We start from the raw sequence: 14,395 nt of genomic DNA, 5'->3' as shown, positions 1-14,395 counted from the left end.
GGTATACAGAATATGACAAAGAGGTGTGTGAAGAACTCAACAAGTGATTCCAGGAGGTCTTCACAACAGAACGAGGAGAGGTCACTGCGTTAGGAAAGGTGCAGTTAACCTGGCGGCCTTGGAAGGGTTGAAAATTACCAGAGATGAGGTCAAGAGATATCTGTTGGATCTGGACGTGAGTAAGGCTGTTGGTCCAGACAGAAGCTCACCATGGGTATTGAAAGAGTGTGCAGAAGCACTTTGCTTGCCACTCTCCATAGTGTATAGTAGTATACTATAGTATACTATATATATTTAGTATATAATAGAGACAGAAGACATACCAGAAATTATGGAAGACAGGTAATGTATTCCCAATATACAAAAAGAGAGACAGACAAGAGGCACTGAACAACAGGCCAGTGTCCTTAACCTGTATACTATGCAATGTGATGGCGAAGATCGTGAGAAAAAAAAATAGTAACAAATCTGAAGAGAAGAGCCCTGACGTGACAAATCGCCAACATAGGTTCAGGGATGATAAATCTTGCCTTACTGGCTTAATAGAATTCTACAACCAGGTGATAAATATTAAGTAAGAAAGAGAAGGATGGGCAGACTGCATTTTCTTGGAATGCTGGAAAGCCTTTCACACAGTACCCCATATGAGGCTGGTACATAAGCTCGAGAAACAAGCAGGAGTAACTGGTAAGGTGCTCCAGTAGATAAGGGAGTACCAAAGCAATAGGAAGCAGAGTTACATTGAGGGGTGAGACCTCAGATTGGCGTAAAATCACCATTGGAGTCCCATAGGGCTCTGTACTCGGTCCTATCCTGTTTCTGATATACGTAAATGATCTCCTACAGAGTACAGACCCATTCCTCTCAATGTTTGCTGACGATGCCAAAATTATGAGTAGGATTAAGACAGAGGAGGACTGCTTGAGGCTTCAGGAACACCTAGGCAAACTGAAGAAATGGTCGAACAAATGGTTGCTAGAGTTTAACCCAAGAAAATGTAATGTAATGAAGATGGGTGTAGGGAGTAGGAGGCCAGATGCAAGGAATCATTTGGGAGATGAAGTTCTTCAAGAGTTAAAGAGAAAGAAAGATTTGGGGGTTGATAACATGCCAGATCTATCCCTTGAAGCCCACACCAAGAGGATAACATCAGTGGTATATGCCAGACTGGCCAACATAAGAACGGATGCTAGAAACTTGTGTAAGGAATCATTCAGAACTTTGAACACCATTTGTCAGACTAATCCTGGAGTATGCAGCTCCAGCATGGAGTCCATATCTAGTTAACCATAAAACTAAACTGGAAAAGGTTCATAGGTTTGCCACCAGACTAGTACCTGAACTCTGACGTATGAGCTCCAAGGAGAGGCCTTAGAAATTAAACCTGACGTCGCTGAAAGACAGAAGAATTAGCGGGGACATGATCACCACATACAAGATTCTCAAAGGAATTTATAGGGCAGATAAAGCTATTTAACAATGGGGCACACCCACAAGGGGACGCTAGAGTACCCAATTGAGCCACAGAGATATTAGAAAGAACTTTTTTGGTGTCAGAATAGTTGACAAATCGAATGCATTAGGAAGAGAAGTGGTGAAGGCAGAGTGCATAAACAGTTTAAAGTGTAAATATTAAGCCAATAAGGCAAGATTTTTCCTCCCTGAACCCATGTTGGCGATGTATCAGGTCAAGGCCCTTCTCTCCAGATGTGTTACTATGTTTTTACTCACGATCTTCGCCATCACATTGCATGGTATACAGGTTAAGGACACTGGCCTCTAGTTCAGTGCCTCTTGTCTGTCTCTCTCTCTCTTTTTGTATATTTGAAATACATTACCTTTCTTCCATATTTCTGGTATGTCTCCCGTCCCTAATGACCTACAATACACTATGAAGAGTGGCAAGCAAAGTGCTTCTGCACACTCTTTCAATACCCATGGTGAGATTCCGTCTGAACCAACAGCGTTACTCACGTCCAGATCCAACAGATATCTCTTGACCTCATCTCTTGTAATTTCGAACCCTTCCAAGGCCGCCTTGTTTACTGCCACCTTTCCTAATGCAGTGATCTCACCTCGTTCTGTTGTGAAGATCTCCTGGAACCACTAGTTGAGTACTTCACACACCTCTTTGTCATACTCTGTATACCTGTCCTCACCCATTCTACATTTCATCACCTATTCTTTCACTGTTGTTTTCCTCTTGATTTGACTGTGGAGTAACCTTGGTTCTGTGGTTTTTATTTGCTAAATCATTTTCATACTTTTTATCTGCTTCTCTTCTCACATAAACATACTCATTCCTGGTTCTCAGGTATCTCTGTATTTGACAGGCGCGTACCATCGGCACGGGCCCACTTTCCTTCCTCTGCTGGCAACACTTGATTTATGTCCATACACAGAACCAATTTCCCTTCTTGCGACTGTGTTGTTCCTTTCACTATCGCACTCTCCTGCTCCTCTGGGAAGTACGGCTTTGAACGGTTGATATGACAAACCTGTGTCTTGTGGGAGCGATTCGGTTTGCTGATCTCATAACTTACCGGACCCACACGCCTGACAACGGAGTATGGCACCACCAAAGCGTGATTCCGTCACTCTACCTCTCCCAGGTAGCAACATCATCACTCTGGTTCCCACCTCTAACTCCCTTAGGTCTGCATTCCTGCATACCAGATCGACATCTTCTTTTGAGCTGTCTTCAGGTGCTCAGCAGCCAGCTCCTTCGCCGTTTTCAATCGTTCATGGAATTTCTGCACATACTCCTCCACTGTCACTAACGTCTTCTCCGCCGTCAACTGCCCCTTCAGCATCAATAACGGGCTCCTCACTTTATGCCCGAATACTAGTTGGAATGGAGAGAATTCCAGAGACTCAACTATAGCATCTCTGATTGAAAATCGGGTTGGGTAGACAGCCTCGTCCCACTCCTCCTCCCTGTTCCTCACAATACACTCTCAAAACAGTCTTCAGGGTGGAGTGGAATCTCTCAATCGCTCCCTGCGATTGAGATCTCTAGGGTGACGATCGTAGTTGGGCAATTCCCCAAATTGCAATAGCCTGCCTAAACCACTTCGACTGGAAAATACTTCCGCAGTCAGACTGGATCTCCTTGGGCACTCCTACCTAAGCAAAGGATCGTTGAAAGTGTCCCATGACACATCTTGATGTCACCTTCTGTACTGGGATCGCCTCTGGAAATTTCATCGAAGCACACATGATTGTCAATAAGTAATTATTTCCCTTTCTTGTCCTAGGTAATGGTCCCACCACGTCGATTATTAGGCGTTCAAACGCCTGGCCAAACGCAGGAACTGGAACCAAAAATGCTTTCGGGATGGCAGGGACGTTCTTCCCCGCCCTCTGGCACGGGAAATACGTCTTGCAGATTTTTCTTACATCCGCGTCCATGCCCGGCCAATAAAAATGTTCCCGAAGCCAGTTTAAGGTCTTGGTCACTCCCAAATGACCCGCGGTATCCACTGAGTGTGCAAGCTTCAGCACCGTGCTTCTGTACTGCGCCGGCACCACCACCTGACGCCTCACTCTCAGCATACCATCACCCGCTTCCTCCCTTACCGGTCTCCATTGCCTGATTAGCACTCCCTTCTCCATGAAGAAGTGAGTCGGTGACTCGGGTCTGGTGAGACCTCCTTCTGCCTCCCGCACCAACTCCGGAAACTCTTCCCTTTGCATCTCACCTAGATGGGCGCTGTCCATACCTGGTGAGTGGTAACTGGTGGAGTGGAGACTGGTGAGAGTAACTTGGATACCCTTATCCGACTCTTCCTCACCTATCACTTGTCCTCTGGCCTCCTCTCAGAACAAATGATCGAGCTCCAGGTCACCCGGCATGTTCTCTTTGGCGTGACAGGATCCGCTCACATCACCTTCCCTGACGCCGTCTCAACGTCACCGCGCATACCGGAAATGCCACTCTCGCAATTTCCGTCGTGCTGCTCTTTCGATAGGGTTCTGTTCACTCTGTGCCCTTAATCAAGTTCGAGAGTACACAATCCCCACAGGAGTCGTTCCCTAGGATCACCTGAGCTTCCATTCTGGGCAGTCTCTACCACGAGAGTCTGGCAACCATAGTCTGAATCAAGAGTCACTTTATGAAGGGGCATCCTCACCTGTCCCCCCAACGTTCTTATCAGGGCCTCCCCTGTACTGGAACTTTTGTAGTCCTCAGGGAAGAGGGAATCACTAACAAGGGTGAAGTCGGATCCCGTATCCCTCAGCATCCTTCCCGGTACAGGATCAGCTCCTCTTATCTTCCCCGTCCCCTCACACACAAAGGAGTGAATCCTCTTCTCCCTCATCGCTGGCATATTACTTAAGGTATCGTTGGCTCCTTCGCTCCCTACTCTCGTGAAAGCCACGTTCCCACCACGCCTGGGGCGACCGCACTCCCGTGCAAAATGTCCTCGCCCCCCCCCCCCACAGTTGTAACACCGGCCACCTCTCCTGGGCGACCCTGCACCAGTCACCCTGGTAGCACCCACGGTAGATGTTCCCTGGGTCCTCCTTGGACTTCACATCGTCTGTTCCCGGGCAGCACCTCCGGCTCCCGAGTTCGGTCCACGGCTCACAGCTTGGGGCTTCCTCCCCGCGTCCCTTGAGCTCTTGAACCGGTTTACTTCACTGGGCAAACTACTCTTGGGAGAGTCCACGCTCCTCCTGAACTCTTAAAGTACCCTCCAGACCTTAAGGTATCCCAATGGTGATTGTCTGGGCGGTCCTTCCATTCTGAGTTGCAGTGCCTCCTCTTGCATGTCAGATCGGTCCACTGCAGCTTTAAGGTCCTTTATTCCTGCCTTCTTCACTCTGACCTTGAGTTCGAGATGGAGCTTCAACATGAATTTTTCCATCACTATCAACTGCTTCAGCTCCACGTGCAGGCGATGAGTCACAATAACGTGGCTGAAGTATGTTGACCAGACCACACACTAGAAATTGAAGGGACGACGACGTTTCGGTCCGTCCTGGACCATTCTCAAGTCGATTGTGATGGGGAGGTAGGGACAGGCATTAAATAGGCAAGAGAGAGCTGAGGAGGAAAGTCAGGTGTAGGGGATAGTAGTAATGAGAACTGCAGCAGGCCTATTGGCCCATACGAGGCAGCTCCTATTATAACCACCGAAGGAGATAGTAATAGGAATAAGAGGAGGATAGCAAGGAGCGTAGGAGAAGACAATGAACAGAAAAAGGGAGAAGAGAGAAAGAAAGGGAAAGAGAAAGAAAGAAATAAATGGAAGGGGGAAAGCTTATGTTAAGTCACGTTTGTTAGAAAGATTAGAGCATTTGAGTATATACTGTGAAAGGGAAGAGTCCACAGCAACAAAGCCAGGACTCAAGTTCATGTTGGGTACATTGTTAATAAGAGCCGATTCTACAAGACGGCGTCTGTGTAGAGTAGAGGCAGGAAAGATTATTTTGGAGGAAGACCAATCAATGGGATGATTAGAATCCCTCACATGGCAGAAGAGAGCATTGTTAGTGTCTGCAGACATAACACTTCTCTTGTGTTCTTTAAGTCTGTCATTCAGTGTACGGCCAGTTTCGCAAAGTATTGGAGAGGACAAGATGAACAGGAAATAGCGTAGACACCAGCAGCATTAGAAGCAGGAGGAGCAGTGTGAACTAGATTGCTACGAAGTGTGTTAGTTTGTCGAAAGGCGAGTTTCAGCTCCACCATCGTCTCTACCTCTTTGGCCTTCAGACATCATAGAAACCTGCGTTTCATGTCCCGAGCAGTTTCACCATATGACCTTCCCAATGCCCTTGTGCAATCACGGAAGCGTTTCATGTAGACCTCCGGGGTTGGTCTATATGAGAGGACAACCGCGCTCCTGATTGTGTTGTATATGGCGCACTCCTCGATGTCCAACATGTTATAAGCTTCTCTGGCCTCACCAGTCAATCTACTCTGCACTAACACAGCCCAATCCTCCTCTGGCCATTCCTTCAATGTTGCTATCCTCTCAAAATGGCGGAAGAAAGCCTCGGCCTCCAGAGGATCAAAGGTGGGTAGATCGCGCTCCCGGGCCTTGAGGTCGTCCTGACGTGCAGGTATCAAGACTAGCCCTCAGCTCGACCTCCCTGTTCGCCTCTATCTCGGCTCGCCACATTTGTAGCTGGGCTTCCCTGTCTTCTCGTTTCAGCAGCGCCTCTCTTTCTTCTCGTTTCAGCTGCGCCTCTCTCTCACACTCTTCACGCCGCAACTGCACCTCTCTCTCCTCGCGTTGCAGCTGTGCTTCTCTCTCCTCTCGACGCAGTTTGGCCTCTAATTGCATTCGCATTATCTCCAGCTGCATGCCCTTCCTGCTACTTTTGGATCCCCCTCTGCTTTTACGTTCACTGTGAGTTCTGGCCACATTGGTAGGAGCTTGGGACGGCTCGCCTTGGGACGACCCTCCCTGGGATGGCTCCTCTCGTGTCTTCTCTCGAGCTGTGAGCTGTGCCATGATCTCTATCCTACGCTCCGCTACCTTAGTGGTTTGCCACTTGTTGGAGCTGAGCTTTGGTATACTGCTCCAAAATTTTCTCATCCCTCGTCGCAATAAACTTCTTTACTTTATCTTCCTCCATCTCTATGTTATCGAGCATACACAACAGCACCCACTAATTTCACCGTTGCAGCCCTTTAGCTGGATGGGTAACACTATCACTGAATTCACAGGCAACACTGATCACGACACTGTTAACACTCTATCCTGTACAGTGATCGGTACCCCTGGCAACACTGTCTACAAATTTTGGCAACACTGTCCTGAAAGCTGGGCAACACTGTAGGCTAACGAACGTACCCTGGCAACACTTTACCTGGACGAACGTATCTTGGCAAGGTCGCCAATTCTTGTTACGGGGGGGGGGGGGGTGGGCTGGAGCTCCGCCAGCAAGGGGGCTGCTAGGGGCTCAGGAGACAGAGTACTCAGTCCCCCTGTCTCACGTGACTCACCAGAGTCACCTGGTCCCACAGGAGAGGACCACGTGAGGCCCATCACTGCAGATCTTCTTTCCGACAACGAAGGGGTCACTGATTCACCCTGTGACTCTTCAGTCAACCACGGGGAAACTGCTATTAGCAATTCCAGCCTAGACCCTCGGAGGAGTGAAGGAAGTCTCAGGCTTACCTTTAACAATACTTCCCCTGAGTCTTGCCTGCCAAACAAAAAGTTGGAGGAATTCCTTTCCCACCTGCGTCTCTCTATCTTAACAAGGTCGCCAGCTGGGTTGATATCTCCGCACCCCAGCAATGTAGTTCAGTGGGTATACACTATGTTGCTTGTTGTCAAAGTGTTGCTACTCCTACAGCGTTGACACAGGACCGCCATCCTAGGGTACGCTCTCATAAATGTCTATGTTGCTCTACCACTCACCAGCCACTATGAAACTTCAATATTAAAACTTATTGTTCTCTAGGTGGGACTATAATATCCCTTATGTATGCTCATAGAGATAACCTGGAGGTGCACATAAACACAATGGTAAAAATATGTGATATATACTAACATAAGCTACATGATCACATATACTAGTAATAATGATACAGGAATGGATATAAAGAATAAACAATCTGGAGATCGTCGGCAACTCTTCTCTCACGACCTCCAGCAACTCCGTCAGCTGGGCAGATTTAAAAGGGGGGTCTCACACACCAAGTTACAGCCCCGCTCCTGTGCCAGGTAAGTCCACTACGGGCTCACCATAGCCTGTGCTACTTGGAACTTTTTGTTTCAAGTAGAGAATCTTAAGCAACAACAACCCTTTCACAGAGAGGGCCTCTTCGTCAACGTCGGCCACTGCCTCTCCACGTCGTCCACACAGACTGTCATCTACAACAGTCCAGGACACAAGCTGCCCTGCAGCCTATCCTAATACTAGTGCACCAATATTGTACTGTAACATATATATATAAATATCGTGGCCTATCTAGCCTACTCAACAAGGGGTAATGGAGGGAAAATTGATCTGCGTTCAACATTCCTGGCTCACGACGCCTGTCCCTCCGTGGTGTGAAGGTCCCACGCTTCCTGAGTCGGTCCTTGACGATCCAGTAGCACGCTACAAGTCCTCGACAGGTGTTGTGAAGCCATTGCGTCACCGCCAAGCCACTCCCAGAGTTTCAGATATCCCAATCCTGGTTCACCTAGTGGGCACTGAGCTAATCACTGTATACACACACTCGTTACTTCCACAAGGCGTTGCTCCTTGTCCTAGGAACGGTGTCGTCCCTCCAACGTCCTCAGTGAATGTGACCCGGCCACAGCAGACCTGCCCGCCCCACCAACGTCGTCGCCGACCGATTCCTCAAGTTTTGGCACTTCTTTGACCAATAAACTTGATTTCTTCTTGCTTTCCAGAAGCACGGGGTCTCCAGTAATAATAGTGGGCAGCGATGGCTGCCTGAATTCACAGAGAGAGACTCCCAGGGCCTCCAATCTTCGAGAGCTGATCAACGCACAACCTCTCACGTCCACTGTCAGGTCAACTCTGACGCCACCTCCGCTGGCACTGCCAGGGGCACTCGGTGACGTCACAGCGGGAGCTGATTGGTCGCCCGTGGCACGTGACCTCAGCCAGCCAATCCGCAGCCAGTTGGCGCCGTCTACAAATTGGCGGATTTGTTGGCAGGGGGCGCCATTTTGTTTGTATCAGGGGCACAACTCCCGCCTTCACTTACAAACTTATAAATACAAATTTCTCCCTTATCAGGTGGCCAATCTGGTCGTCACATATATCAACAGACTCCCTGCATCTCAAAGAATCAGCAGGGCCAGACGAAATTACTCTTAAAGCAGGATCTGGGGAGAAATTGGAGGGGGGGGCTCCATAACACCACTATGTGAACTCCCTATGAACTGATGTTGATTAAACAAATTAGCAAGAGGTGATCAACCAGCTGTCCTACAGACAGCTAATTGCACTCCACATATTATGTTACTCTAAATACTGGTGACCACAACACAACAGTACCCTCATTAACCCTCAAACTGCTATGAGATTTTTCGCCTCCAACACCGCCAGGAGGAAAAAAACAAACAAAAAGATTCTTTTGTCTTATAAAAGTGTTCATTTGTGTTCCATGATTACAGAAAAAATAAAAAAAAATCGTTGTTGACATATTTTGGCTGCAATAGGGAGGGGAAGTCTGGCAAATAAGAGGCGTTGACAGAGCAGGGGCAGAGGAGGTCTGCTCCTACCTCAGCTGTCAGACGGGAGTTGCCACAAAGATATTGTTACCTAATTATTTTAATGTCTCTGAGATTTCCTTAGTTTTTTTTTTGCAGTAATATTATTCAATAGTGTGTAGTGAGATACATTTATATAATAAAATGTGTAAACCATCGCTATACTTAAAATTATGGTGTGCATATTGGTGATTCAATTAATATGCTCATAAAACAATAAATAAATAGGTTTGCTTTTATTATACTATATATAAATATTATATATAAGTATCTGCATGTTATGGTCACAATAATGAACCACTAAGTTTGTATTGTGAGTCAAAAAACAACGAAGAGGGCCACCACATTTGCCAGCCGGCCTCTGGCCACGACTCCCTTCTTCACCTTCCCTCACTCGCCAACATTCTCCTCGCACCATACTGTTTTTGCTTTTATTCACTATATACAGACGTTATATATATCTCAACATGTTTTGTGCACCATAACTGTTCATCTAAGATGGTATAGTGTGTTCAGGCAATAACACACCTCACCACACAGCCAGCTAAAGCTCCCTCCCCTCCCTCACTCGTTCAAGGCCAAACACACTAACACTCCTCCTCCAACCATACTATTTATGGTATTACTAGCTGTACCCGGTCACGCATTGTTGTGGCTCTGAAACACATGTGCGTTTCTCGTTTCCCCTCGTCCTCCCCACCATCCCCCACTCCAGTTCCCTCGTCGTCCTCACCATTCCACACTCCCTCGTCCGATGCATTCTGAAATGATCAGATGTTCCCATCACTGAATTATAAGAAAAAGAGTTAAAAGATGAAATGTACAACAATGAAAACATATAAAAATAATCTATACTCACGAAATGAACGGTACAGTAAACAACACAGCTCAATTCCAACTCAATGTCACACCAAATAATTAAATCAAAATGCAAATATATCGAAATCTATGGAAATTAAATTTATCAATGCAATCGGAAGCATTGAAATGGAATTGTAGCATATATTATATAGCGTGTGTTGCTCTTACGTGCAACAGATGGCGCTATTTCCTAAAAAAAAAAGAATATTTTTACCTGTCAGAGGTGTGTGGCATTAACACTTATACTTATGAAATGCTAACAGTATGGTAAACAACTCAGGTCAATTCCAACACAATGTCACACAAAATAATTCAATAAAAAATTAAAATAAATTGAAATCTATGGAAATGAAATTTATCAATGCAATCGAAAACATTGAAATGGAATTCGTAACATATTTATTACTGCATGTGTGTGTTCCTATTATGTGCAGATGCAATTATGCTATCGTATTACGTTACAATGGCGCTGTTTTTGAAAAAAAAATGTTTTTATCTGTCACTGATGTGACATCTATATGATAGGTATATAAAAACACGCGCATATTCGAATGGAACGTTGTGTCAAAATTTCAAAGCAATCGGTGAGGAACTTTGGGAGATTACAGCGTGTGTTGCTCCTACGTCCAACAGATGGCGTTGTTTTTCAAAAAAGCATGTTTTATTCCTGTCATATGTAAAACATGTATATAATAGGTATAGAAAAACACGCGCCTATTCGAATGCAACGTTGTGTAAAATTTTTAAAGCAATCGGTAAAGAGGTTTTGAAGATTTCTCTGATATGAAAAACACAGTTTTTTTTCAAAAACGCATGTGTTTTCCGTCACAGACGTGACATCAATATAGTATGTATATAAAAACCTGCTTGAATGCGAATGGAACATTGTGTGAAAATTTCAAAGCAATCGGTGAAGAACTTTAGGAGATTAGCGACTTTGAACAAACGAACATTTCCATTTTTATTTATATAGACTAGCAGTGCCCGGCCACGAGTTGCTGTGGCTCAGCAACCTTCCCTGTCCCTTTGCCCTCTCCACCATTCTACTTTCCCCCATCCCCTCGTCCCCACCATCCCAAACTCCCCCGTCCCCTCGACCTTCCCCACCATTACCCCGCCCCCCTCCCTTGTCACCTCGTCCTCCCCACCATTTCTCACTTCCGTCCCCTCGTCATCCCCACCATTCCCTATTCCCTCGTCTGATTCCTTTCCAAATGGTCTGATGTTCCCATCTGAAAAATGGGAACATCAAGTGATCTGATGTTCCCATCACTGAAATATAAGAAAAACAGTTAAAAAATTAAATGAAAATATGAAAAAATATAAAAATAAACTATACTCACGAAATGAAAGGTATGGTAAACAGCACAGCTCAGTGTCAACTCAATTCATACAAAGTAAATAAATCAAAATGAAAATAAATCAAAATCTATGAAAATTCAATATATCAATGCAATCAGAAACATTGAAATGGAATTGTAACATATTTAGTATGACATTTAAATTTAAATTTAAATTTTGCCCCGAGGGGCGAGTTTATTGGGCAGCGCCACTCATCTTGTGAGTGAACATACCGCCATAGCAGAATGTACAACACTCCCCAATAGGAAGAAAACCCGCTGGGTTGTTCATCCTGTCACTTGTACCCAGACACAGCTGGGACTTGCTTAACTGTCTCAAGTGAACAGCTCCTCAAACAAGAAGATTAACATTTATCAACCCTTAAAAGCTTACGTTATCTTGCGGGTGCAAAATGGGGAAATCTTTTAAGAACAGTATCAATATTTGACAAATAGTGTTTTCCTAACTCAAACAATGTGGGGTTTATTATTCTACAGTTATTCCTAATGTCTCTCAGGTGTTCACATTCACGTAGATAGTGGTCAAGGCGGTGTCCATCACTCTCACCACAGATTCTGCAACTTCGCTGATCAACTGTTGTTTCCATTCCAAATCTCCATGGATATTTGTATCCAAGACGGATTCTCGCTATTACAGATTCTCTCCCTCGTCGTCCTCCTCTTCGGCCATACTGATTGGGATTGCCAGCTGCAACCATGTTGTACCATCGTACAGATTCACTGGTTTGTGCTTCTATCCTCCTTTCCTCAGTTACCTTGTCACGGTGATGTTGCCTGATAATACATCTAATTTGTAGTTGAGTCTTGGGTATGAAGTATTCAATATGGTCTCCTTCAGCGCCTTCAGCAGCCAGCACAGTCTGCTCGTTCATTTCCACATATTCCAACATGGGAGGGGATCCACAGAAACTTGATGACTCTTCCCTGATTGGTAAGTACTCTCACAGCTCTCTTGATTTCAGCGACTATTGCAAGATTTTCTGCCTGATTTTTACTTAGGCTTTGCAGTGCTGCTTTTGAATCGGTGCAAATCACTGCACCATTAGTGTTCCGTTCAAGAAACCTTAACGCCATAACAATGGCAGTTAGCTCTGCTTGCGTTGAAGAGGCATAGTTCTCAATACGTGCTTTTCCTTCATTTCTGCGTTGGAAGGTATTATCCTTGATTACCGTGTATGCTGCACCAGCCCTGCCATTGATAGGATTAGATGACCCGTCAGTGTAGATTTGATCTAGTTCATCTCCGGCTTCTTTATAAATGTCCTCGAGATACTTGTGCCTCATTTCTTGTGGTATCATGTTGGATTTTTTCATTGCCATTTCATTGATGATGATCTTGCATGAGTCATCCTCCCAGGGAGGTAACCTCTCTACAGGCAGGAGCTCACGGGCTTGCCCAAGCAGGTGAAGCTCTTCAAGGTAGCAGACTGCTCTGTGATGCCATTTTTTGCTTCTCCTGTTTCCCCCTGAAAGTAGCACAGAGCTCAGTTTTTTCTTGGCAATATCATTGTAATGGGGATCTCTGGCTATCCCTAATTGCAAGCTTAGCATTCAGCTCCTGAATTCTGCTTTTAACACTGGGAAGGGACAACTCCTCTCGTAGATTAGTCGTTTTGGCAGTTCTTGGGACTCCAAGAATGATTGTCATGGCTTCATTTTGAATGCTTTCAAGCCTTTTCATATCGCTTTGGGAGTAGGTGCACAGTACTGGTGCGGCATAGTCTATGACGGAGCGCACATAGGCTGTGTACATCATTTTGAGCACGGCAATAGAGGCTCCATGTCCATTCCAGGTCATAGCTTTCAGTGCCCTGAGTCGACTTTTGCATGTTCCTATGAGTTGATTGAGCTCCTCTTTCTTTCCCTTGTTAGAGCCGACAGTGACGCCAAGGTACCGATAGTGGTCAACCCATTCAAGTGTTACACCATTAATTTGCAGTTCTTCATTTGCTCTCCGCTTGTGATGGGAGTATGCCTTCGTCTTGTTTGTGGAGAGAGTGAAACCGAGCTCAATACATTTCCTTCCGAGGAGTTCAATGGACTGTTCAATTTTTCCCAAGGTGGGAGCTTGTATTAGGACATCATCTGCATATCCCACTTGTTGTGTTCCTTCCGGAAAATCAATATTTGCAATGGCGTTCATAAGTACATTGAATAGTGTAGGGCTTAAGACTCCGCCTTGGGGGGTCCCGAGTTCCATATTCATTGTTCTGGAGACTGCTCCATTGAAGCAAACCTTGGCTTTCCTTCCTGTGAGGTAGTCTTCAACCCATTTCATGAGTCTCCCCTTGACACCCATGCATGCAAGTTCGTCCAGGATCGCAATCCCCTGTGCTTTGTCGAAGGCTCCTTTGATGTCAACAAATACAGAGTACCTAGCCGTGTCATTAGCCAAGTAATTAACTATACACCCATACTAAACCCATGTTTAGTATGACATGTGTGTTCACTTTTACTATGCAACAGATGGTGTTGTTTTTCAAGAAAAGCATAGTTTTACCGGTCACAGGTGAGGCATCTTTACTTAAATTTACGAAATGAACGGTATGGTAAACTACACAGCTCAATTCCAACACAATGTCACACAAAATAATTCAATAAAAAATTTAATAAACCGAAATCTATGCAAATAAAATTTATCAATGCAATCGGAAACATTGAAATGGAATTCGTGACATGTTTAGTGAAGCGTGCATGTTACTCTTATGTGAAGCAGATGGCGCTGTTTTCCAAAAACCATGTTTTTACCTGTCACAGGGGTGACATCTATATAGTAAGTATATAAAACCATGTGCCTATTCAAATGCAACGTTGTGTCAAAATTTCACGGAAATCGGTGAAGAACTCTTGACGATTAAAGGGTGTGTTGCTCTTACATGTAACAGATGGCGCTGTTTTTAAGAAAAAAGTATGTTTTTCCTGTCATAGGTGAGGGATGCATATAGTAGATATATAAAAAGACTTGCCTATTCGAATGCA

Source organism: Procambarus clarkii, chromosome 8, assembly GCF_040958095.1.
Source record: "Procambarus clarkii isolate CNS0578487 chromosome 8, FALCON_Pclarkii_2.0, whole genome shotgun sequence".
NCBI classification, from domain to species: Eukaryota; Metazoa; Arthropoda; class Malacostraca; order Decapoda; family Cambaridae; genus Procambarus; species Procambarus clarkii.
The sequence above is the reverse complement of the archived record's forward strand: the minus strand, read 5'-3'. Positions refer to the sequence as shown.